This window comes from Aegilops tauschii, chromosome 5 (assembly GCF_002575655.3).
Source record: "Aegilops tauschii subsp. strangulata cultivar AL8/78 chromosome 5, Aet v6.0, whole genome shotgun sequence".
Classification (NCBI taxonomy): Eukaryota; Viridiplantae; Streptophyta; class Magnoliopsida; order Poales; family Poaceae; genus Aegilops; species Aegilops tauschii.
Window position 1 is genome coordinate 207,686,753 of NC_053039.3, and position 25,849 is coordinate 207,712,601.

Below are 25,849 nucleotides of genomic sequence, written 5' to 3' on the forward strand. Positions count from 1 at the left end.
ATATCATACATGTTTTGCATGTTGCTTATGCATTTCTCGTGATTGATTGTGGTTCCGGTGCTTGTGTTCTTGTTTTGGGTAGAGCCGGGAGACGAGTTCGTGAACGAGGAACCTGTTGAGTACGCTTACGAGGATCAAGCTTTCGACAACTCTGAGAACCTTGCAGGCAAGATGACCATACCCTCGAAATCACTTCTATCTTTGCTTTGCTAGTTGTTCGTTCTATTGCCATGCTGCATACCTACCAGTTGCTATATCATGCCTCCCATATTTCCATGTCAAGCCTCTAACCATCCTTTGCTAGCAAACCGTTGTTTGGCTAAGTTACCGCTTTTGCTCAGCCCTTCTTATAGCGTTGCTAGTTGCAGGTGAAGTTGAAGTTGGTTCCATGTTGGAACATGGATATTTTGGATATCACAATATCTCTTATTTAATTAATGCATCTATATATTTTGTAAAGGGTGGAAGGCTCGGCCTTATGCCTGGTGTTTTGTTCCACTCTTGCTGCCCTAGTTTCCGTCATACCGGTATTATGTTCCTTGAGTTTGCGTTCCTTACGCGGTTGGGTGATTTATGGGACCCCCTTGACAGTTCGCCTTGAATAAAACTCCTCCAGCAAGGCCCAACCTTGGTTTTACCATTTGCCACCTAAGCCTTTTCCCCCGGGTTTTCGCGAGCCCGAGGGTCATCTTTATTTAAACCCCCGGACCAGTGCTCCTTCGAGTGCTGGCCCAAACCGAGCGATGTCCGGTGCCCCCTGGGCAACCAGGGTCTATGCCAACCCGACGTCTGGCTCATCCGGTGTGCCCTGAGAACGAGATATGTGCAGCTCCTATCGGGATTTGTCGGCACATCGGGCGGCTTTGCTGGTCTTGTTTTACCATTGTCGAAATGTCTTGTAAACCGGGATTCGGGTCTTTTTGGGAGAAGGTTTATCCTTCGTTGACCGTGAGAGCTTATAATGGGCTAAGTTGGGACACCCCTGCAGGGTATTATCTTTCGAAAGCCGTGCCCGCGGTTATGAGGCAGATGGGAATTTGTTAATGTTCGGTTGTAGAGAACTTGACACTTGACCTTAATTAAAATACATCAACTGCGTGTGTAGCCGTGATGGTCTCTTCTCGGCGGAGTCCGGGAAGTGAACACGGTTTGAGTTATGCATGAACGTAAGTAAGAGTTCAGGATCACTTCTTGGTCATTAATAGTTGACGACCGTTGCGTTGCTTCTCTTCTCGCTCTCATTTGCGTATGTTAGCCACCATATATGCTTAGTGCCTGCTGCAGCTCCACCTCATTACACCATCCTTTCCTATAAGCTTAAATAGTCTTGATCTCGCAGGTGTGAGATTGTTGAGTCCTCGTGACTCACAGATTCTACCAAAACAGTTGCAGGTGCCGACGATGCCAGTGCAGATGACGCAACCGAGCTCAAGTGGGAGTTCGACGAGGAACGTGGTCGTTATTATGTTTCTTTTCCTGATGATCAGTAGTGGAGCCCAGTTGGGACGATCGGGGATCTAGCATTTGGGGTTATCTTATTTTCTTTTGGATTTTGACCGTAGTCGGTCTATGTGTGGATTTTGGATGATGTATGAATTAATTTATGTATTGTGTGAAGTGGCGATTGTAAGCCAACTCTTGTTATCCCATTCTTGTTCATTACATGGGATTGTGTGAAGATGACCATTCTTGCGACAAAACCACAATGCGGTTATGCCTCTAAGTCGTGCCTCGACACGTGGGAGATATAGCCGCATCGTGGGCGTTACACGCTTATCCGTGCCGTGCTGCTCGACGAGTACGTGCACAGGTCGCCGCCCCCGCTGCATCAACACGACGCGGCTGACTCGCCCATCCGCGCAGCTTACCGCGCCTGCGATTGACTCGCCCATTCGCGCGGCTTACAATGCCATGGCCAGCTCAGTTCTTTGCTCCCGTGGCAGACTCGGCCTTGATTGATTTCAGCTTCACCATGGTGATCATCAACTCCGCGGTGGATAATTTCTGGCTTAACATATTAGGTGAAATCCATCCAGTATATTTTTATATTCTATATTTCTTTCTTTAAAAGAGCAATTACTCTGGCTTGCAAGTTCTCCGATGCAGGACAAGTTATATCACTGAGCTGTTGAAGGACTCATACCGGTTTATATCATGGTCAAATATGGAGAATCTCAAAGACAACTCCTCGGGTCGTCTCAAGACTCGGGGGCTACAATGACATGACTCGGCAGAATTGACCGGTTTCAGTGAATTCAAGAACTCCGGGTCATTGGACAAAAAATAACCCGATCCCGGAGGCTGCTGTAATATTGATGAAAATTTAAAGGCCGTCAGAAAATATCCGGCTCAAATGAAGATTCCGCTTTAAAATCCAATTCAAGGGAAATCTATTTCCCACAAAGCTCTGAAGCTCTCAATATTTGGTTTGAAATTCCGGCTCAAGAAGAATTTATCTCTCGCGAAGTTCGAGTTCTCAGAAAAAATAAAGGTTTCCAAAGAGAACTTGCTGCCATGATGCGCGGTTCAAACATGGGTATCCTGCCTTATGGGCTTATCTTATTGGTCATTTGGGGGCTTCCTGCTCATTGAGCATAGCTGTGAATATCCCTCTTGATCGGCTCAATGCCACACTTATGGTCACTTGGGGGCTTCCTGCTCATATTTGAAGCATAGCTGTGAATATCCCTCTTGATCGGCTAAATGCCACACTTATGGTCACTTGGGGGCTTCCTGCTTATATTTGAAGCATAGTTGTGAATATCCCTCTTGATCGGCTCAATGCCACACTTATGGTCACTTGGGGGCTTCCTGCTCATATTTGAAGCATAGCTGTGAATATCCCTCTTGATCGGCTCAATGCCACACTTATGGTCACTTGGGGGCTTCCTGCTCATATTTGAAGCATAGCTTTGAATATCCCTCTTGATCGGCTCAATGCCACACCTATGGTCACTTGGGGGCTTCTTGCTCATATTTGAAGCATAGTTGTGAATATCCCTCTTGATCGGCTCAATGCCACACCTATGGTCACTTGGGGGCTTCCTGCTCATATTTGAAGCATAGCTATGAATATCCCTCTTGATCGGCTCAATGCCACACCTATGGTCACTTGGGGGCTTCCTGCTCATATTTGAAGCATAGCTGTGAATATCCCTCTTTATCGGCTCAATGCCACAAACCACTTGGGGGCTTTCTGATCATTGAGCATAGCTGTGAATATCCCTCTTGAGACAATTCAGGCCACGTTAACATATGGCTTGAGACAATCCAGGCCACGTAGCCTTCATCTCTGTGGATCATATTTGAACATATCTGGAGTTTATTAACCAGGTCTGGCTTTGGACGTTAAGTCGCGAGTATATATTTGGATTGCGCCATTGAAATCACGCGCTTATAAATCATTGGATTATATTATTCAAATCTTGAATAGCCAACACGGCTGGATTTTTTATTATGGTTATCAATAACCAAGTATTATGATTGAGGTTTTCAAAATCGCTTTAGCGCAAAGGCTATTATTTTATCAATGGATATGATTTATTCTACAATGGAAGGAATAGTCCGGAGTCGCTGCAGGCCTACGACCCGACACTTGGGGGCTACATTATTCAAATCAGGATTATATCAAATATGGAAGTCCCATGTCGCTGCAAGCATGCACCATGACACTTGGGGGCTAATGCAAGGTTATTTTTTACTTGCCTTATTCAAGACCCGACTCATCACATCATAATGAGTCGGCCCTTGGGGGCTACCAATTGCTCCTATTAAAAATTCAAGTATACATAAAGTCCCAGCTCAGTATTATCTTACTAAGCTGGCCCTTGGGAGCTACGCGTTGCCGATCAAGTCTACATGTTGATATCTACAAAAGTTCCTGCTCATTCTTGCATAATGACCTGGCCCTTGGGGGCTACACTGGTTGAAGTTTTTTATGAGTTTAAGGCAATTACAAGTCCCAGGTTGCTGCAAGCATGACAACCCGGCACTTGGGGGCTACATATGTGGAATATCAGTTTTTGACTAGTGACTGAGATGAACAACCTGGATTTCTTCAAGATTGCAACATTTATATTGAAGCAAGTCTTAAGCTATTACTACGCTCCCTTCTTAAGTCTTGGGGGCTACAGGTGATATGAATATAATGGAGGAACATCTTCAAGTTCTCGGTTTTAGGCAAAACAGGGAGATCAATTGTGTGACCCGGCGTTGGCAACAATCATGAACCAGCGTCTATAACAATCATGACCCAGAATTATCAGTTTTTATAACCCGACGATTTTGGAAATCATAACTCGACAAGTTCTACATTTTCAAGCCGGCTGGATATCAATTGAATATTTCAAAGACCAATATTTTTGTCAAGTCAGAGCATTGAAGGCCGACTCAAATGGATTCTTTATTTACAATATTTCTTCTACAAGCAAATTGATTATGATGCTGGCCTAATGACCTAGATTTTTAGAAGAAGGAAATAACAAGAACTTAAGGATGATCAGGTGCAGGCTTACAAGAATATTTAGCCCGGAGTACAACCTGTCAAATTTGTTCTTGTGTTTATGTTGCAGATCAGTTTAACATGGATAAATCCAAATTAAACGGGGGGCTAATGTCGGGGATATACCCCGCAGTGTAACCCGCCGGCTGTATGACCCGGCTGGAGCTTGGCGACTCACTGGCGACCCGCTCGGACCTGGTGGTTTACGGGCAACCCACCTGGACATTGTGACTCACTGATGACTCGGCGGGCGGGTCAGACGGACAACAAGGCCCAAGGTCCAGAAGGCCGGCTCATGTTATGGTGGGCCGGCTTAAGAGGAAAGGCATAAGGAATATTCTCCTACAAAGGAAGCAAGACTAGGACTCCACTTATAATACAATAATCCTAATCCTATGAGGACTAGTCATGTAACCCACCCCTTCAACTTAGATAAGGAGGGGCAGGGCACACCAAGAGGGACAAAAAATAATTGCTAAGGCTAGAGACAACTAAAGGGGAGCCGGCTTATGCGACGACTCCCTCATGAGCATAATGAGACCTAGCCACAAACAACATGTAGGGCTATTACTGGATGATGTTTCCCGGGGCCCGAAGCTGTCTAAATCCTTGTCTTGTGTGTTGATCCGCCTCGCGTCTCTCATCGCGATCAACCCCTCTCAAGCTACCACATAGATGCCTTGGCCTCACGACTAAGTCCTCACACTAGGACATCTGCCGTGACAATTCCACGACAACATCAAACGAGATTGTTCCCTTTTGTGAGGAATATGTGATTCCAAGTGAATCTGATGAAGAAGATCCTTCTACTGCTACGTCAGAGCAGATTGACGAAGAAATTGAGTGGACAACATCACTTCAACTCCACTAGTATCCTCTCCCATGCCTCAGTTCACTGCTGAAGAGGCCGGCGTTGAAGAAATAGATGAGGAAGATGAAGATGTGGATATTGGGTCTACAACTCCGATTCTGAACGATGACTACTGGGAAAGTCATGACCCCAATTCACCACTCTACACCCCTCTGCAACAGATTCCTCAGTCCCCGGTGCAAACTAAAGAAATTCATACGGGCTCTCAAGAACATCATGTTGGGGAATGTAGTAATTTCAAAAAAATTCCTACGCACACGCAAGATCATGGTGATGCATAGCAACGAGAGGGGAGAGTGTAGTCCACGTACCCTCGTAGACCGAAAGCGGAAGCGTTAACACAACGTGGTTCATGTAGACGTACGTCTTCACGATCCGACCGATCAAGTACCGAACGCACGGCACCTCCGAGTTCAGCACACGTTCAGCTCGATGACGTCCCTCGAACTCCGATCCAGCCGAGTGTTGAGGGAGAGTTTCGTCAGCACGACGGCGTGGTGATGATGATGATGTTCTACCAACGCAGGGCTTCGCCTAAGCTCCGCTACGATATTATCGAGGTGTAATATGGTGGAGGGGGGCACCGCACACGGCTAAAATATCGTATATCAATTGTTGTGTCCATGGGGTGCCCCCCTGCCCCCATATATAAAGGAGCAAGGGGGACGCCGCCGGCCAAGGAGGAGGGCGCGCCAAGGGGGGAGTCCTACTCCCACCGGGAGTAGGACTCCTCCTTTCCTTGTTGGAGTAGGAAAAGGGAAGGGAGAAGGAGAAAGAAGGAAGGGGGCGCCCCCCTCCCTAGTCCAATTCGGACTAGGCCATGGGGAGGTGTTGAGGATATAAACCTTAGAGTCACCCGCCAGAAGGGGCCGGGTTACTCATAAGGGTCATCACTTGAAGCCTGGCGCCAAGCTTGAAGACGGTGGGCCAAAGATGGGCTTAAGACCCGGATATGGCTTAAGGCCCGTAGTTACAATCATCATTATGGTAGAACTTGTAGTGTAAGGCAAGAATAGTTGAGAGTCCGAGCCGGACACTCTTATGAGCCGGCCGGGACTCTGAGAGCCGCTGGGTGTCAACCTCTCTATATAAAGGGACGACCCGGCAGTGGTTTAGGGACAGAAAGATCTCATCGAGAGCCAGGCATAGCAGTTAAGCTCCGTGGTCATCGAAACCCTAATCAATACCACCTCAACTGGACGTAGGCTTTTACCTTCACCGTAAGGGGCTGAACCAGTATAAACCCTCGTGTTCCTTGTCCCGTTAACCCCTTCAAGCTTCCTAGCGGCGATGGCTCCACGACTAAGTCCTAGCTTGAGGACATCTGCCGTGACAATTCCACGACAGTTGGCGCCCACCGTGGGGCCAGCGCACGGTGGATTTGAGTTCTTGAAGGGCAGCTTCGAAGGGCTCAAGGGATACGCCATGGGCCGGATGACCAAGAGTCGTCGCGGCAAGATCTACATCGACGATGCAAACTGGGTCCCCGACGCCGGCTCAATTGAGTACAGGTACCGGGTCCCCTTCGGCGGAATTCATGTTTTCATCGGCAAGATTGGTGAGCCGGGCCCTGAGCCGGATCTCTGCGCCGATCTCGTCGAGACGGCTCAGCGCGCACGACCCGCTCGGGCCCTGCCTGCCTTGAAGCATGCTTTTGTGGGATGTATCCATGGAGGGCTCCATGATGGATCTGGATCTGGTGATGAGACGGCCGCCGGCTCTGACGGCGAGTCGTCCACAGATGAGTCAAACTCGTTGTATCAACTTCAAGATGGCAGGCTCATGGGTTGTTCCGATGGTGACAGTATTCTAGACCCGTTTGAGCCGCCGAACTGGGTTGGAATCTTCATGGCCGGTGCGCAGCCTGTTCAGAACCCTGCTGCTGGGGCAGGAAAGCCGGTGCCCTCGCCGGCTCAGGTGCTGATGGATCTCACGGACAAGATGACGGCCCTGTTGACCACCGCGGTTGACCCGGCGGATCAAGCTCAGCATGATGCGGAGGTGGCGCAGTTAAAGTTAGATCTAGTGAAAGCCAAAGAGGATCTGGCAGCGGAAGGGATCATGATGGCTACGGAGAGGGCGGCTCTTGACGCCCAGACCCAGTTGATTCAGGCGCAGTCCTTCCGGCTCACGATGGATCAGAATGCGTCCAATGAGGTCATGAGAAGGAGGCATCAAAAGGCCCAATCTCGACTCCCTCCGGTCTACGACCCTCGGAACCTCTTCAACACGCCAGGTGCAGGGTCTAGTAACCCGCTAGGGGTCATAGTGCCCGGGTCTGGGGCCCCTGTTCAGCCACAAGTGATGGGGCCTCCCCGGGTGAGCCCTGCCCCGCCTCAGTATGTGCCAATACCACCGGGTCATTATGCTAACCCGCTGGAGAACATGGTCGCCGCAGCAGCACGGCTGGCGGCCCTCCCAATTGACGGCGACTCTCCAACGGCTATTGAAACCCGCCAGGTCAGGGAACTCCTTCAGACAGCGTTGGCACAGCAAGAGGCATACTCTTACAGCCGGGACAGGATCCACTCGACCCCTCGACCAGGCCGGAGCCCGAGTTATAGCAGACACATGGTCTCAGCGACCGGCTCAAGTAATGTCTGACGCCATGACCAGCCCCCTGGCCATGTCCCGGCTCATAACGGAGTGTTTCACGCAGCAGACCAAGACAGAGCGCGGCAAGAGGCGGAGCAGGTGCCTCAGTTGACGGCTTACCAGACTCCCCCGGCTTATCCGACGACTTCCGTCGACGTGGGTATCCCTGCCAGGACTGGAGGTGTCCCTTGCTTAGTGCCAGCTCTCCGCAATGAACGTCTACCCAAGGACTTCAAAGGCCCTAGGAAGGTGCCTAATTACACGGCTGACTTACAACCCGCAGCCTGGATCGAGAGTTACGAGATGGCCATGGAACTGCTGGAAGTCAGTGAAGCGGCAATGGCCAAGTACTTCACCATGATGTTAGATGGGACTGCCCGCACTTGGTTGAAAGGGCTACCACCGAATTCCATCGGGTCTTGGGCTGAGCTGAAAGCCCGGTTCATCCAAAACTTCAAGGATACCTGTAGGCAGTCTATGTCAATTGTGGATTTGACTAACTGTAAGCAGCAGGAGGGTGAGTCTATGACACATTGGGTTCGCCGGGTTAAGGAGATAATACATTCCTCTGATAAGATGGATGCCGGCTCTACAGTCTTAATGTTGGAACAGAATTGTCGTTTCGTGCCCCTGAAGATGAAACTCGGGCGGCTTAAGCGCGACTGCAGTGATATGGGTACACTGATGGCGGCTCTCGTCAAGTACGCCGATTCTGATAGTACCAAGGACCCCGCTTCAGATGATGAAAGGACAGGTAAGGGAAAGAAGAACGGCAATGGCAAGGGTCCTCAGCATAACCCGGGGAACCAAGGAGGTGGCAAGCGCAAGGCCGATGGCAGCCTAGAATTTGTATCCAACGCCAGCTCACAGAGTAATAACCAGCGACGCAAGGGGAGGCCCCCTCCCCGAGCCGGCGGGTCAGGCCCGACGCTGGAGCAGCTGTTGAATGAGCCTTGTCCAAGGCATGGCTCTAGAGAGAAGCCAGCTACTCATCTATGGAAGGATTGTGCAATCGTGAAGGCCTTTAAGAATTCCAACGCCTTTAACGGCAACAATGGCCCGGGCGGTGGCTCAGGCGCCGGCGGCTTTCATGGCCCGGGCGGCGGCTCAAATTCTAATCCTCAGAACGGTCAAGGGGGCTTTAATCAACAGTCTGGCCAGGGTCATCAACAGCAGCAGGGGGGTTATTAGACCAATCCAAAGCAGCTTAGCGGTGGACAGTATCATGTATTTACCACCAGTCTGTGTAAGCGAGATCAGAAGCTTCATAAGAGGGCTGTAAATGCTGTTGAGCCGGCGGTTCCACGATATTTACGGTGGTCTGAGCAGCCTATAGTATGGAGTAGGGAGGATCACCCTCCCGGGGTGGATAATCCAGGTCACTTGGCCTTGGTAGTGGCTCCTCAGGTGGGAGGATATAAGTTCACTAAGGTGCTCATGGATGGAGGCAGCAGCATCAACATCCTCTATTATGAGACTTTCCGTCGTATGGGATTGATTGATAAGAACCTCAGCCAGTCAAACACTATTTTCCATGGTGTGGTGCCTGGTAAGTCCGCTTATCCAGTCGGCAAGATCGAGTTGGAAGTGGCCTTTGGAGACGAGCACAACTACAGGGTGGAAAAATTGACCTTTGAGGTGGTCAAGATAAGAAGCCCGTATCATGCCATATTTGGGCGGCCGGCTTACGCCAAGTTCATGGCACGGCCATGTTACGTGTATCTGCAGCTCAAGATGCCGGGTCTCAATGGGACCATTACGGTTCATGGCAGTCGGAAGGTGGCCTTGGAGTGTGAGGAAGGCGATGCAGCTTATGCAGAATCTGTTTGTGCAACAGAGGAGTTAAAATTCTACAAGGACAATGTTGACCCAACAGATATGACTTCTCTGAAAAAGCCAACTACGGAGCATGAGCCGGCAATGAAATTTAAGTCGGCTGATGAGACTAAACTTGTTGATTTTGTTCCGGGAGATTCATCTCAGCAGTTTAGCATCAGTGCCAATCTGGATCCAAAATAGGAAAGCGCGCTCATCGAGTTCATCCGTGAGAATAGGGACATTTTTGCATGGAAGCCGTATGACATGCCAGGTGTACCTAGAGAACTCGCTGAGCACACTCTCAATGTTGATCCAAAATTTAAGCCGGTCAGGCAATTCCTTCGGCGGTTTAATGAAGAGAGGCGGAAAGCTATTGGTGAAGAGGTGGCCCGGCTCTTGGCGGCTGGGTTTATCGTTGAAGTCTTTCACCCAGAATGGTTAGCTAACCCGGTGCTCGTACTCAAGAAGAACGGCACCTGGCAGATGTGTGTGGACTACACGGACTTGAACAAGGCGTGTCCGGCTGATCGTTTCGCCCTTCCCCGTATTGATCAAATCATTGATGCTACGGCGGGTTGTGAGCGCCTAAGTTTCTTGGATGCTTATTCTGGATATCATCAGATTAAAATGGCAGTTAAGGACCAGGAGAAGACGGCGTTCATCACTCCCTTTGGAGCCTTCTGCTATGTGTCTATGCCCTTTGGACTCAAGAGTGCACAGGCAACTTATCAGCGTTGCGTGCAGAACTGTCTTCATAACCAGATTGGGCGCAATGTTCATGCTTATGTGGATGATATTGTGGTTAAATCCAGGAAGGAGGAAACCTTGATAGATGATCTGAGGGAAACCTTTGATAATCTCCGGGTCTACAAGATGATGCTTAACCCGGCCAAATGTGTTTTTGGTGTTCCTGCAGGCAAGCTCTTGGGTTTCTTGGTTTATAACAGAGGCATTGAAGCTAACCCGGAGAAGATCAAGGCCATCACCTCCCTGGCTAAGCCGGCGTGTATAAACGACGTCCAGCGCTTGGCGGGTCGTATCGCTGCTTTAAGCCGGTTCATAAGCCGTTTGGGTGAGAAGGCCAAGCCGTTGTATCAGTTGATGAAGAAAACTGATGACTTTGTCTGGAATGATGCAGCTAATACTGCTTTTGAGGATTTGAAGAGACAGCTGGCCGAGCCCCCAGTCCTTGCTGCTCCGGTTGACAAGGAGCCTTTATTGATGTATGTGGCTGCTAACACCCGAGCCGTCAGTGTGGCCGTGGTGGTGGAGCGCAAGGAAGAGGGTAAGGAGCATCCGGTTCAGAGGCCGGTTTATTATGTCAGCGAAGTACTCATTGAGTCCAAGCAGCGGTATCCGCATTGGCAGAAACTTGTTTATGGTGTGTTCATGGCAAGCCGGAAGCTTAAGCATTATTTCCAGGGTCACCCCATCACTGTGGTCAGTTCTACCCCCTTGGAGATATCATTCAGAACAGGGAGGCCACAGGGAGAGTGGCTAAGTGGGCCATAGAGCTCGGACCTCATGGTCTGAAGTATGTGCGACGCACTGCTGTTAAATCTCAGGCTTTGGTGGATTTCATCAATGATTGGACAGAGCTGCAAGTGCCCGAACAAAAGCCGGATAACACATATTGGACTATTCATTTTGATGGGTCCGGGCAGTTGGAGGGCTCGGGGGCTGGAGTCGTATTGGCTTCCCCTAAGGGTGATAAGTTCCATTATGTGCTACAATTGATGTTTCCTTGTACCAATAACGCAGCTGAGTACGAGGCCTTGCTCCACGGTCTTCGGATGGCTAAGGAGATGAGCTTGAGCTGGGTAAGGTGCTTCGGCGACTCAGACTTGGTGGCTCAACAAGTATCAGGAAAGTGGGACTCCAAGGACCCTCTCATGGCGGCTTATCGCCGCGAAGTTGATGCCATTGCTGGGCACTTTCAGGGTTACCAAGTAGAGCACATCGATCGCAGGAAGAATGAGGCGGCTGATGCTTTAAGCCGGCTGGGTTCTCAGCGAAAACCGGTGCCGCCTAATGTTTTCCTGGACGTCCTGCATAACCCTTCTGTTAAGTTGCCTACAGAGGAAGACTTGGCTGTCCCTGACCCGGAGGCACGACTGGTGGCGGCTCTCCACATCATACCGGACTGGACAATGCCCTATCTGGCTTACATGACCCGGGGAGATTTACCTGAGGATGAAACTTTGGCCAGACAAATAACCCGGCGATCTAAGTCAATGATTGTTATCAATGGTGAGTTGCATCGCCGCAGTGTTACGGGAGTGTTCCAGCGTTGTGTCTCCCCTGAGGAAGGTCAAGAGATCTTGCGTGAGATTCATGAAGGGGATTGTGGCCATCACGCCGGCTCAAAGTCTCTTGTGGCCAAGGCTTTTCGTCATGGTTTTTATTGGCTGACGGCTCATGCTGATGCGGAGGACTTGGTCAGTAAATGTGATGGTTGCCAAAGGTTCTCGCGACGGGCTCATGTGCCGGCTCAGGAGCTGAGGATGATCCCAATTACTTGGCCCTTTGCGGTCTGGGGGCTTGATATGGTTGGGCCTTTTAAAAGGTCCAAGGATGAGAAGACCCACCTCTTGGTGGCAGTTGACAAATTTACCAAGTGGGTTGAAGCAGAGCCAGTTAGCAAGTGTGATGCAGCCACGGCAGTTTAGTTTATAAAAAGGTGATCTTTCGTTTTGGCTTTCCACACAACATTATAACTGACAATGGTACCAATTTATCCAAAGGCGCCATGGAGGAGTTTTGTCAACGAGAGCATATTAGACTTGATGTTTCATCAGTGGCTCACCCTCAGTCCAATGGTCAAGCTGACAGGGCTAATCATGAGATTCTGAAAGGCATCAAGCCCCGGCTTTTGGTCCCTTTGCAACGTACGCTGGGTTGTTGGGTGGAGGAGTTGCCCTCCGTGTTATGGAGCATCAACACTACTCCTAACAGGTCTACAGGTTTCACGCCTTTCTTCATGGTTTATGGGGCAGAAGCAGTCCTCCCCAGTGACATCCGTCATGACTCGCCTCGAGTGGCGGCTTATGTTGAGGTGGATAATGAACAGGCGCGCCAAGATGCTCTTGACTTATTGGACGAACAGCGTGATGTGGCAGCAGCTCGCTCGGCGATTTACCAACAGGACCTGCGCCGTTATCATAGTCGCCGGGTTAAATCCCGGGTCTTCCAGGAAGGCGATCTGGTGCTCCGGCTCATCCAAGATCAAACAGATGCGCATAAGCTATCCCCGCCTTGGGAAGGGCCCTTTGTAGTCAGCAAGAATTTGCACAACGGGTCATATTACCTCATTGAAGTTCGGGAGCACAAAGATTCACGTAAGTCGGAGGAAGAGACCCGTCGGCCGTGGAACATAGCTCAGCTTCGGCCTTATTACACTTGATCCACCGGCTCTCATAATGTACATATTTCTCTAAGCCATGTATATATTATGATAGGCAATAAAGCAGGACCTCTGTCCTTTTTTCTCCTCCAAAGATGAATGTGTTGTTTTCATTACAAGATCATGTGATAACTTGAAGGAGGATCCGGCTTATGATCGTATTCGAATCTAGCCATACACAATATAGTCACTTGGGGGCTTCCTGTTCAAACATAGGTCGTATTCGAACCAAAGAGAACATACCTGTCGATACCCATTTGATTGGCAAAGTGCCGAGCTCATTGGGGAGTTTTCTTTGATCATATTTGAATCATAGTTTAACCTCTTTGGGAACCGACGTGGATCGTATTCGAATCAGCGTCGTTAAACAATTCTTAAAGTCATTTGGGGGCTTCCTGTTCAAACATGGGTCGTATTCGAACCAAAGAGAACATAGCTGTCGGTACCCTCTTGATTGGCATCGCCACACCCACTGGGGGCTATATGATCGCATTCGAATCCTAGCATAACCCCTTTGGGACGGGTCTCTGGTCGTATTCAAACCGGAAGCCCCTAAGTTCTTCTGATTTATAGCGAGTTCTTCTGATATTTTCAAATGTGCACGGCGGGTCTCACTTTGCCGGCTTAACTTTGATTTATAGTACTAGTCGAATACAATCAGTATTATTAAGACTGGTAAACCGGAATTGAGGTACCAACCTTATTACCAGGGTTATATAAGCCGGAAGTGTGCTTGTAGGCCGGTAAGTGTGTTATTACGGGTATATCAAGGACATAATTGAGGACCAGTCTTTTTTGATTCATATTCCGGGTTATATGTCTAAAACTATGATTCTCAGTGCGGTAAGCCGCCTAGAGACTTGTGATTTGTCCTTTTAGGCAGGATAGTTAAAGGCAACTATTTGAGCTTAAGGAAAATGAATGATCAATTATGACCCGGAGAAGTATAAAGGAGACAACTTCAATGGAATACAGCATTCAACGCGTGCACGATGGCATGGCAAAGTTAAAGTGTTGGTCCTACTCTATTACAAGACTCATCGAGTCCAAAAAGGTGAAGCATTGTTTAATAAGCCGCCTGCAGAGTTACAATGCTTGCTGGGTTGAAGTTTCCGGCTAATCCCTCTCCGCTCCTCCGGCTGTTCCCAAGACCTGGAAAGTTGATGACTTCCAGTCAATGCCGCTCAGAGCTTCAAATTGAGCTTCCTCGTCAATTAATCCGGGCGGGTCAATCTCCGGGGCAAAGGTGTGCTTCCGAGTCGGCGGGACTAAGCTGATGGCTTCATAGCGCGGAGTGGGGATCCTCTGATTCTCTGAATCGTAACCCGGCTGGTACTTAGTCAGATCCGTATCATTGCCAATCAGAGTGGCCACCGGGCGTACGATCTTCACGCAGGCTGCAAAGTCCCTTTGGTCGAAGGGGGTGCCGTCTTCCTTCAAACTGGGGCAGCCCAGAGCGATGTCCGCCGGGTCTAGTTCTGGAAGGAACGCCTTGGCCCGGCTCAGAGCAGCTATGGCTCCGGCTCTTGCAGAGGCCCGTCGCAGCTCTTGGACACGTTGAGGAAGAACGGCGAGCCGGCGAAGAACTTCCGCCAGGTGAGTCGGCACCTCATTGGATAGGGCCACCACAGCCAAAGCACGCTGTGACCCGGTGTAGAGTTGCTCCACCAGGGTGTACACGGCCTTCAACTTGGTTACCACACTTTGGTTGAGGTTGGCGCTTCTGGGACCTGTTTAACAGAATAAGATAAGCCGCCGACAAGGATGAGTTATGAGATATAAAGATTATAAACTTGATGAAAGCCGGTGAAATGACTTACCGAAGATTGCGGCAACCATCTGGGACACTTGGCGCTTTAAGCCGGAGAGTTTGGCGGTCTTCTCTGTCAGAGCCTTCTCCACCTGTTCGGCCCGGTTCACCAGAGAAGCCTTTTCTTCGGCCCAAGCTTTCCGTTCAGCGTCAAAGTCCGTCTTCAGCTTTTCTTGCGCAGCAATACTGGACACAAATTTGGCATTGGCCTTCCGGGTCTCCGTTTCTTGCGTCCTCGGGCGGGTTTTCAGATCGGAGATGTTAGCTTCAAACTTCTTGCAAGCAGCCTGCATAATTTCCGGGTTATAAGATGAACAGTTATTATGCAATTTTTAAGTCCCAAGCACTTTCCAAGCAAAGACACTTGGCACTTGGGGGCTAATGCATATCGAACGTTTCTATTTACAAATTGCCGGTTCAAGCGAGTAAGCCGGAACTTAAGTCTACAACATATTCTATCATAAGTCGTAGACTTGGGGGCTAGAGTATGGTAAGAATAACAAGCTAACTATGAAGTAAGCAAGAAGAAAGAAGAGTAGTACCTCAGACTTCTGCTGAATCTGGTTCACCATGCCGATCTCTACATCCCGGCTCTTGTGCACTTGGTTGACATAGCCGGAGACGATATCTCCGATGTTCAGATTGGCGTAGTCGGTGAGGTCCAGATTAACCCGGCGGTGCTGTAGCAACTCCTTGGCAGAGCACTTGGCCAGTGCAGTAGGTCTCCCCGGCTCAACAAATTCCGTCCGTGTGATTACCACGTCCGGGTCATTGACCGGCTGAGCCGAGTTGGAGGTCTCCGGGTTAGCAGAAGCTTCTGCAGTTGCCTTGTCGGTTGGAGCGGTGGCTTCGGGAGCGGAGGCAGCTGGCGGTTCTTGAGCTGCTACCTCCGGTTCAGGCAAGTCCGGCTCTTCGACCGACTTATTCTTCTTCGCCCTCTTGGTGAGCTTTGCCTGGGCACTGAAAGGACAAATAGGTTAGTACAAAGGTATGAGCAAAGATAAGCACAACAAGAGATGATCATCATTACCCGGGTACGGTCTTGAAGGCCGGCAGGCTTGATTGCATCGAGTCACCAGAGGAGGGTGAGGTTTCCTGATAGTTTGAATCAGAAGAATTGAGCGGTTGACGTATAACACCCGCCAAAGGATGAAAAGGGTACAAGTTGAAGATAACCTCGGTTCGGCGTTTTCTCGATGTGTCAGGTAAGCCGGAGGAGAGGTCAGCGTCCTTGTTGGTCCGGGTGTGCCGCCGACTCTCATGAGTCTGTTGCTTCAAAAGAAATTGAGGATCTTGATAAGCTAAAGGATGAGAAAATCTTACTTTCCGGGTTACCCTTCAGACTTTCAGCCTTGGCAAGGGCTCCGAGTCGGAGGAAAGTGTCATTACCTCTTCAACCACCGGGTTACTTGCTCCGGTGTCATCTTGTTGATGAACGGTATTGATAAGGTGGACAGAGATGAACAACAAATACAACAAGAGCTTACAAGTTCAGGGGTTACCTCTGACTCGGAGCTGTCGCTTAGTTGCAGCAGCTCTGAAGCAGTAGGGCTACTTTCCTTCTTGCGGGGAGCGGCTCTCTTGGCGGCTTTCTTCGCCTTCCTGGCCTTCTTGGCCGCCTCATGGTCGTATTTGACCTTCCAGAATTTGTCATCCGCCTGAAAAATACAATGACGATTTCTTAAGGTTCGGATGAAAGTTATTTACAGAAGAAAATAAGATGTTTAGATCAGCGGCTTACCGCCGGGGCCGGGTTGGTCTTGCAGAAGGGGCTTAAGCCGGTCCTCCCACAGTCTGCCAAGCTCTCGTTCAAGAGAGCCTTGGTCATGTCCTCGGCAACGTCTTCAGGAAGATCGTTGCGGCTGTGTCGCAGGGGGTCATCTTTCCGGCCTGTGTACTCACACATTAAGCCGGGGCGGCGGCTCAAGGGGATCACCCGCCACGAGATCCAGACCAGGACCAGATCAATTCCATTGAGACCATTGCCCAGGAGAGCCTTGATCTTGTTAATGGTGGGGAGCAGAGGTTGGCGCTCCGCTTGAGTTAACTTGTCAGACAGAGGGTGAGTTGGTTCCAGACGTGAAGGGCGAAAGCCGGGCAGCGGGCTCTCGTCAGCCGGCGACGTGTCTTGGCAATAGAACCACGTCTAGTTCCAGTCCTTTGGGTGACTCGGCGGCTCGGCGTAAGGGAAAAGGCAATCTCTCCGTCGCTGAATGGAGATGCCGCCAAGTTCCAAGCTTGGCCCGTTGGCGCACTCGTTCTGACGGTTCAGGTAGAAGAGCTCTCTAAAGAGCAGCAGGCTGGGCTCCTCTCCAAGGTAGACTTCGCAGAACACTTGGAAGTTGCATATATTGGACACAGAATTGGGTCCTATGTCTTGTGGCCGCGGGTTAAAGAAATTCAGCACGTCTCTAAAGAACTTTGAGCCGGGCGGTGCGATGCCCCGGCTCATGTGATCCGCAAAAATGACCACCTCCCCGTCCCTTGGCTGTGGTCTCTCCTCTGATGGGTCGGGGGCACGGTAGGACATAACGTCTTTCTTAGGCAGGTAACCTGACTTCATGAAATCTGTTAAAGTCTCATCGGTGACGTTGGACCTCATCCAATTGCATGTGATGGGAGCTTTGGGAGCTTTGGGAGGCATGGTGAAAGTCGGACGCCTATGATAAAAGTAAAATGTCTGGTTTAATTGTAAGCCGGAGGAAATTTACAGTTCAGTGTTTAAAGTGGCAGCTTATGGAGGGGCCTAATGACATATATCTAAGTGCATCGGGTTATCTAAGCCGCTGGTGTGCTTGAGAGTAATTCAAATCGTCTACAGCCTTGTTGTAAGTGAGCCGGAAAATTTTACGGCGCGTGGCTTCCTTTGAGCCGGAAGGTTCTACGGTGTGTGGTTTCTTTAAACCGGAATGTAAGCCGCCATGACTTAATGGGTGCAGTTTTCTACTAAGTGTGGTGAAAACATGTTTCACACGTTGCAGTAAATAATTTGGATCAAAACGGTCGGCTAAAAGGAAAGTTTCTAGACCTAAAAACAAATGCAAAGGAAGTTATTGGGCTCGAACGGAGCCTTTATGCAGTGAAAAGAGATCTATTTGCATTTGAAATGGGTGCTAAACAGCCGCCGCGTTGGTTCTATACTATCTTAAGATCAAGAAGAGGCAGTAAAAATGAAAACTACCAAGAACTCGGGGGCAACGGCGAAGAACGTGGAAGAACAGCAGGAGCTTAAACGTAGATCTATTCTACGAGGAGTAAGGAACTTACAGATGCAGATGTGCTGCGAGAGTTTGCCGCGTTTCTCTGGACATTTCAGGGTGTTGCAGCGGCCAAGGTTGATGAAGACGCGGAGCTCTGTTGCGGCGGCGGCGGCGGAGCTCGAGCAGCACGGGAGCAGCGAGAGGAAGGGGACGACAGAAGGGGGAGAATGGAAAGACCCGAGGGTCGGGCTATTTATAAGGCCAGTCTCATTGGGCGCGGGAAACAAGGAGGCCACGGCACGGTTATCTCGCCCGAGAGGCGCCTCGATTTTCGGGATGGCAGTAAAGATAAGATCCGTTGCGGATCTGGTGGAGTAAAAAATGGATTTAATGGAAGATGACGTCACGGCGGATTACCCGGAGTCCAGAGGATGACGTCACGCCGGGTTATGGCCTTCACACAATTGTAAGCCGGAGACTTCCTGTCGAAAGAATTGAAGATTGACATGAGCCGGCTCAAATCAATCTGGGGCCTAATGTTGAGGATATAAACCTTAGAGTCACCCGCCAGAAGGGGCCGGGTTACTCATAAGGGTCATCACTTGAAGCCTGGCGCCAAGCTTGAAGACGGTGGGCCAAAGATGGGCTTAAGACCCGGATATGGCTTAAGGCCCGTAGTTACAATCATCATTATGGTAGAACTTGTAGTGTAAGGCAAGAATAGTTGAGAGTCCGAGCCGGACACTCTTATGAGCCGGCCGGGACTCTAAGAGCCGCTGGGTGTCAACCTCTCTATATAAAGGGACGACCCGGCAGCGGTTTAGGACAGAAAGATCTCATCGAGAGCCAGGCATAGCAGTTAAGCTCCCTGGTCATCGAAACCCTAATCAATACCACCTCAACTGGACGTAGGCTTTTACCTTCACCGTAAGGGGCCGAACCAGTATAAACCCTCGTGTTCCTTGTCCCGTTAACCCCTTCAAGCTTCCTAGCGGCGATGGCTCCACGACTAAGTCCTAACTTGAGGACATCTGCCGTGACAATTCCACGACAGGAGGGGTGCGGCCACCCTTTGGGGCCTTTCTCTCCTTTCCCGTGTGGCCCATTAAGGCCCAATACGAATTCCCGTAACTCTCCGGTACTCTGAAAAATACCCGAATCACTCGGAACCTTTCCGAAGTCCGAATATAGTCGTCCAATATATCGATCTTTACGTCTTGGCCATTTCGAGACTCCTCGTCATGTCCCCGATCTCATCCCGGACTCCGAACTCCTTCGGTACATCAAAATACATAAACTCATAATATAACCGTCATCGTAACGTTAAGCGTGCGGACCCTACGGGTTCGAGAACTATGTAGACATGACCGAGACACCTCTCCGGTCAATAACCAATAGCGGAACCTGGATGCTCATATTGGTTCCCACATATTCTACGAAGATCTTTATCGGTCAGACCGCATAACAACATACGTTGTTCCCTTTGTCATCGGTATGTTACTTGCCCGAGATTCGATCGTCGGTATCTCAATACCTAGTTCAATCTCGTTACCGGCAAGTCTCTTTATTCGTTCCGTAATACATCATCCCGCAACTAACTCATTAGTTACAATGCTTGCAAGGCTTATAGTGATGTGTATTACTGAGTGGGCCGAGAGATACCTCTCCGACAATCGGAGTGACAAATCCTAATCTTGAAATACGCCAACCCAACAAGTACCTTTGGAGACACCTGTAGAGCACCTTTATAATCACCCAGTTACGTTGTGACGTTTGGTAGCACACAAAGTGTTCCTCCGGTAAACGGGAGTTGCATAATCTCATAGTCATAGGAACATGTATAAGTCATGAAGAAAGCAATAGCAACATACTAAACGATCGAGTGCTAAGCTAACGGAATGGGTCAAGTCAATGACGTCATTCTCCTAATGAAGTGATCCCGTTAATCAAATGACAACTCATGTCTATGGCTAGGAAACATAACCATATTTGATTAACGAGCTAGTCAAGTAGAGGCATACTAGTGACACTCTGTTTGTCTATATATTCACACATGTATTATGTTTCCGGTTAATACAATTCTAGCATGAATAATAAACATTTATCATGATATAAGGAAATAAATAATAACTTTATTATTTCCTCTAGGGCATATTTCCTTCACATCAAGCTTCTCTTCTCACTATTCCTGAAGAAGTTCCAGCCACTAGAGCTGATGATAATGTTGCTGAAGAAATGGAGACCCAGGCTGCTGCTGATGACATTGCTCCTGAAATTCCTTAGCCTGCGGCTCCAGAGTTTGTGATTCAAGAGGCTGTGGTGACTTCGACTGCTAATCCTCAGCCCAAGCCACAAAATTCTCACCCCAAGAAGCAGAAGTTCAAGGCTGAAGACTTCTTCAATGAGCACATTTTCTTCACTGACTACAATCCTTATGACTCTGCTCGTCTTTGGCGCAAACATTTTTGGACTGCTAGCCAGATGAACTTCTATTCCTCGCTCCTATTTGATAAAGACAAGATCTTTGACCATGAGCAAATTCCTCATGTGGACATGGAGTCTCTACCTTGCTTCACCCCAGTCCTCAGTGTTCTTCATGATGCTGGGCTGCTCAACTTCTGCACCGACATCTGCGATTGGAATGAAGAACTCATTCTTCAGTTCTATGCTACGTTACACATCACTGGCAATGTTGAAGATGTGAACTCATGGGTATTGGACTGGATGACAGAAAATACTCACTACAAGTCTCCGGCCTCTGAATTACTTCATGCCATCCCAGTCAGTCCTCCTCCTGAAGGTGCAAGGCTCATCTATGCTGACCCTAAACTCTCAGATCATCTGATGCAAGTGCTGATGAAGCCTTTGAAGCCAGGCCAAGCTCCAAGGACCAAATTCGTTGTCAAGGAATTGCTCTATGTGCCAAGGAGTGTGTATAGGATATTGACCAAAACCTTCAGTCCTATCAAGGGCCACAACGCTGATGAAGAAGAGGTTGTTGGCATCATGAAGAATCTGCTTTTCAACATCATACATGGTATTCCTTGGTATTCCTATCAACTACCACGATTTCTTCATGAGGACTTTGGCCAATGTAGCTCTGTCACCATTTGAACGGAAGCCTTACGCTCCCTAGATCATGAGATTTATCAGATCAAGGTCTTCAATCAACTACAAGTCTGTTGTTCTCAATCATCACAGCTACTTGCCCCCAATCGAGGTCCTCAAACGACCTATTTCCTCAGCTGATGAGAAGGGCAAGGTTGCTGTTATTGATGAAGGCACTCGTCCATTGGATGGAGAATTTCGCAAAGCTGCTTCCTACTCCACCAATGATGACACTGCCGCAAATGCTTCAAAGCATAATCCTCAAGCCACAACTCCGCGAGTGATGACTGATCGTGAGCTTCTCCTCAGTCTTCATCAGAAGGTCGATCGCAACCACAAGTGGGTCAAGCGTCAGTTTGGTTCAATTCTTCAGAACATGATGATCACTCAGAACACTGTGAAGAAGGACCATACTACCTCCATGAAGTTTTTGATTGCACCTGGGCTATATTGTCTCACCTCTACGGTGACGAAGATCTCAAGAAAATGGGCTTCAAGTAGGACTTTGACTAGTCTCAGCCACCTTCGAAGAAATTGAAGAACGTCAAAGTTCCTCACTTGGTGGCCAGCTCATATTCTTCATCGCGCGAGACTGATGAACATGAAGACTTGGATGACACCGCGGCAGGCCCTACTCCAACGGACGACCCCAAAAACGCTGGCGCTCCTCCATCGACATCATGATGATATTCTTCAGGGGCGTTAGTCCTCATTTTTCCATGCCTTTTGGTCATTCGATGACAAAGGGGGAGAAATTTGAGTTAGTCTTCAAGCGGGTCTCTATATATGGGCGTTTTTTTGTTAAGTTACAACTCTTGTTCTTCTGAAGTATTTGTTGGATCTAGTTGTAAACTTAAGTCCTATGGTGGTCTGCTACTTTTGCTCTGTTTTCCTGCATGCTATTTCCCCATATATGCTAATGCACGCATGCTGAATTACATCAGACACCATATTTCATCATGCATTTCAAATTCTTCATATCATATGTTAAATGCGTGTATGAATTACAAGATATAGGGGGAGATCTCCATGATTCTACTCTACAATGCGCATTGCTATTCAAAGCAAATTCCTCACATATGCACTTCTTCAGGGGGAGTTCTTCTATATCTTGCAATCAAATTCCTCAATATCAGTATTTACACTTTAGATGTTTATCCCCGTTGAAAACTTAACCTATATTGTCATCAATCACCAAAATGGGGGAGATTGTAAGTGCATCTAGTGCCCCTTAGTGATATGGTGGTGAGCGCAGCACGTTTGCCCGGCAGGGTTGCCTCGGGGCGAGAACGGTTACACGCACATGAGTGTGTGAGGGCGTGGATTAGCCAACCCCTTCTATGATTGCCTTGGGCCTCCTTTTATACATCAAGGGGTCACCACAGTGGCAAATCAGTTATTACACACTGATTAGATAGCAAACAGTGCTATCCTACCTAAATCTGTAGGCTGACAGGGCGCATTTAATGCGCCGCTCAACGTCACATCATAGCTCGCCCGGCAGGCCATGCCGGGCTGTTTTGCCAGCTTCGCGCCTACTTGCTTGACACATCTTAGGACGGGTGTTGCCTGGAGGTGTCTTCTGTAGGAAGCGGCCGCCATGTGGCAAATGGCAGCCACTTAGTCACTCTGGAGGTTGACACCGCATTGATCGACGACGCGCGTCGTGATGAGGTGGTACGATGGGGTGGTTTTGCCTCCGTAAGCCCCGGCAGGCCGACCGGGACGATCCAAAAGGCTTACTTCCGGGGGCAACTCCATCTTCACCAGGCTCGCCTGCCCGGCAAGGGAGGTCTTTTCCCTTAGCGATATCTGGCCTCTCTGGTTCGTCTTGGTCCTCTTGATCTGCACGTTGGTCCTTCGAAGAACTAATCCCTTGTGCCCTAATCTGATATTGGTGTTGTGATCTCGTCCTTGTGCATGTGCACAGTCTAGGCAACGGACCCAGGGTTTGTTGCTCCGACACAGTTTAACTTCTAACATTTACTGGTTGCCTGTTGGTACACATGTTAGTGGCACTGATCCACGCTTCGACCCGGAGGAAGAGCTCGCCTCTGCCGCCGCTAACTTTGGACGGGCTCTGGCCAAGATGAAGTGCCCCAACAACTACCTCTCAGGACTTACCAAGTATGAACTCACCAGTTCAATCTTAGCAATGCCAGTTGAAATTAATGGCTATGTTTTGTACGGTCGATGTATTAAGCATGTTGTAGTAAGCATGCCTAACAAGTTTTAGCTATTTTCCCTACCTTTTATAGACAATTGGACCATTATCTACTCTGCCAACACCTGCCTCGTGATGTTTAACTCTGCCAATTGCATTTTTATCAGTACCGATTTCAATGGCTATTAAGCTTGTTGCAATTAACAGTTGTATTCATTTTTAAACATTTGTATTTCAATGGCTACAAACTTACAAAACATGACTTAGGATGTTGTTAAGCCTGTTGCAATTAACAGTTGTATCCATTTTTTAATCCATCCCTTCTCTACCGTGCTACTCTCTGATACGTCCATTTTGCATCATGCTTTTATATCGATATTTATCGCATTATGGGCTGTTATTACACGTTATGTCACAATACTTATGCCTTTTCACTCTTATTTTACAAGGTTTACATGAAGAGGGAGAATGCCGGCAGCTGGAATTCTGGGCTGGAAAAGTAGCAAATATTAGAGAACTATTTTGCACAGCTCCAAAAGTCCTGAAACTTCACGGAAGTTTTTTTGGAATTAATAAAAAATACTGGCGAAAGAATCCACCAGAGGGGGCCCAAACCCTGGCCACGAGGGTGGGGGGCGCGCCCTACCCCCTGGGCGTGCCCCTGCCTCGTGGGCCCCCTGGCAGACTTCCGGTGCCCATCTTCTGCTATATGAAGTCTTTCGTTCGAGAAAAAATCATAAGCAAGCTTTCGGGAAGAAACTCCGCCGCCACGAGGCGGAACCAGTCTAGGGCTCCGACAGAGCTGTTCTGCCGAGGAAACTTCCCTCCGGCAGGGGGAAATCATCGACATCGTCATCACAAACGATCCTCTCATCGGGAGGGGGTCAATCTCCATCAACATCTTCACTAGCACCATCTCCTCTCAAACCCTAGTTCATCTCTTGTATCCAATCTTTGTCCCAAAGCCTCAGATTGGTACCTGTGGGTTGCTAGTAGTGTTGATTACTCCTTGTAGTTGATGCTAGTTGGTTTATTTGGTGGAAGATTATATGTTCAGATCCTTTATGCATATTAATACCCCTCTGATTATGAACATGAATATGATTTGTGAGTAGTTACGTTTGTTCCTGAGGACATGGGAGAAGTCTTGCTATAAGTAGTCATGTGAATTTGGTATTCGTTCGATATTTTGATGAGATGTATGTTGTCTCTCCTCTAGTGGTGTCATGTGAACGTCGAGTACATGACACTTCACCATTGTTTGGGCCTAGAGGAAGGCATTGGAATTAATAATTAGAGGATGGGTTGCTAGAGTGACAGAAGCTTAAACCCTGGTTTATGCGTTGCTTCGTAAGGGGCTGATTTGGATCCATATGTTTCATGCTATGGTTAGGTTTAGCTTAATACTTCTTTTGTAGTTGCGGATGCTTGCAATAGGAGTTAATCATAAGTGGGATGCTTGTCCAAGAAAGTAGATCACCCAAGCACCGGTCCACCCACATACCAAATTATCAAAGTAACGAACGCGAATCATATGAACGTGATGAAAACTAGTTTGACGATATTCCCATGTGTCCTCGAGAGCGCTTTTCTCTATATAAGAGTTTGTCCAGGCTTGTCCTTTGCTACAAAAAGGATTGGGCCATCTTGCTGCACTTTATTTACGCTTGTTACTTGTTACCCGTTACAAATTACCTTATCACAAAACTATCTGTTACGGATAATTTCAGTGCTTGCAGAGAATACCTTACTGAAAACCGCTTGTCATTTCCTTCTGCTCCTCGTTGGGTTTGACACTCTTAATTATCGAAAGGACTATGATAGATCCCCTACACTTATGGGTCATCAAGACTCTTTTCGGGCGCCGTTGCCGGGGAGTGAAGCGCCTTTGGTAGGTGGAATTTGGTAAGGAAAAATTTATATAGTGTGCTGAAATTTACTGTCACTTGTTACTATGGAACATAATCCTTTGAGGGGCTTGTTCGGGGTATCTTCACCCCGACTAGTAGAGCAAAGAGTTGCTCCACAACCTACTGAACCTACTGAAAATGTTTACTTTGAAATTCCTTCGGGTATGATAGAGAAACTGCTAGCTAATCTTTTTGCAGGAGATGGAACATTGCATCCCGATTTACACCTAATCTATGTGGATGAAGTTTGTGGATTATTTAAGCTTGCAGGTATGCCCGAGGATGTTATCAAGAAGAAGGTCTTCCCTTTATCTTTGAAGGGAGAGTCATTGACATGGTATAGGCTATGTGATGATATGGGATCATGGAACTACATACGATTGAAATTGGAATTTCATCAGAAGTTTTATCCTATGCATCTTGTTCATCGTGATCGTAATTATATATATAATTTTTGGCCTCGCGAAGG

The 25,849-nt window shown here is 48.5% G+C and overlaps 1 pseudogene; it reads left to right on the forward strand.

The window, feature by feature from the left end:
* Positions 1–20,481, forward strand: part of LOC109734529 (uncharacterized) — a 156,383-nt pseudogene extending 135,902 nt beyond the window's left edge.
* Positions 20,482–25,849: the final 5,368 nt, after the last annotated feature.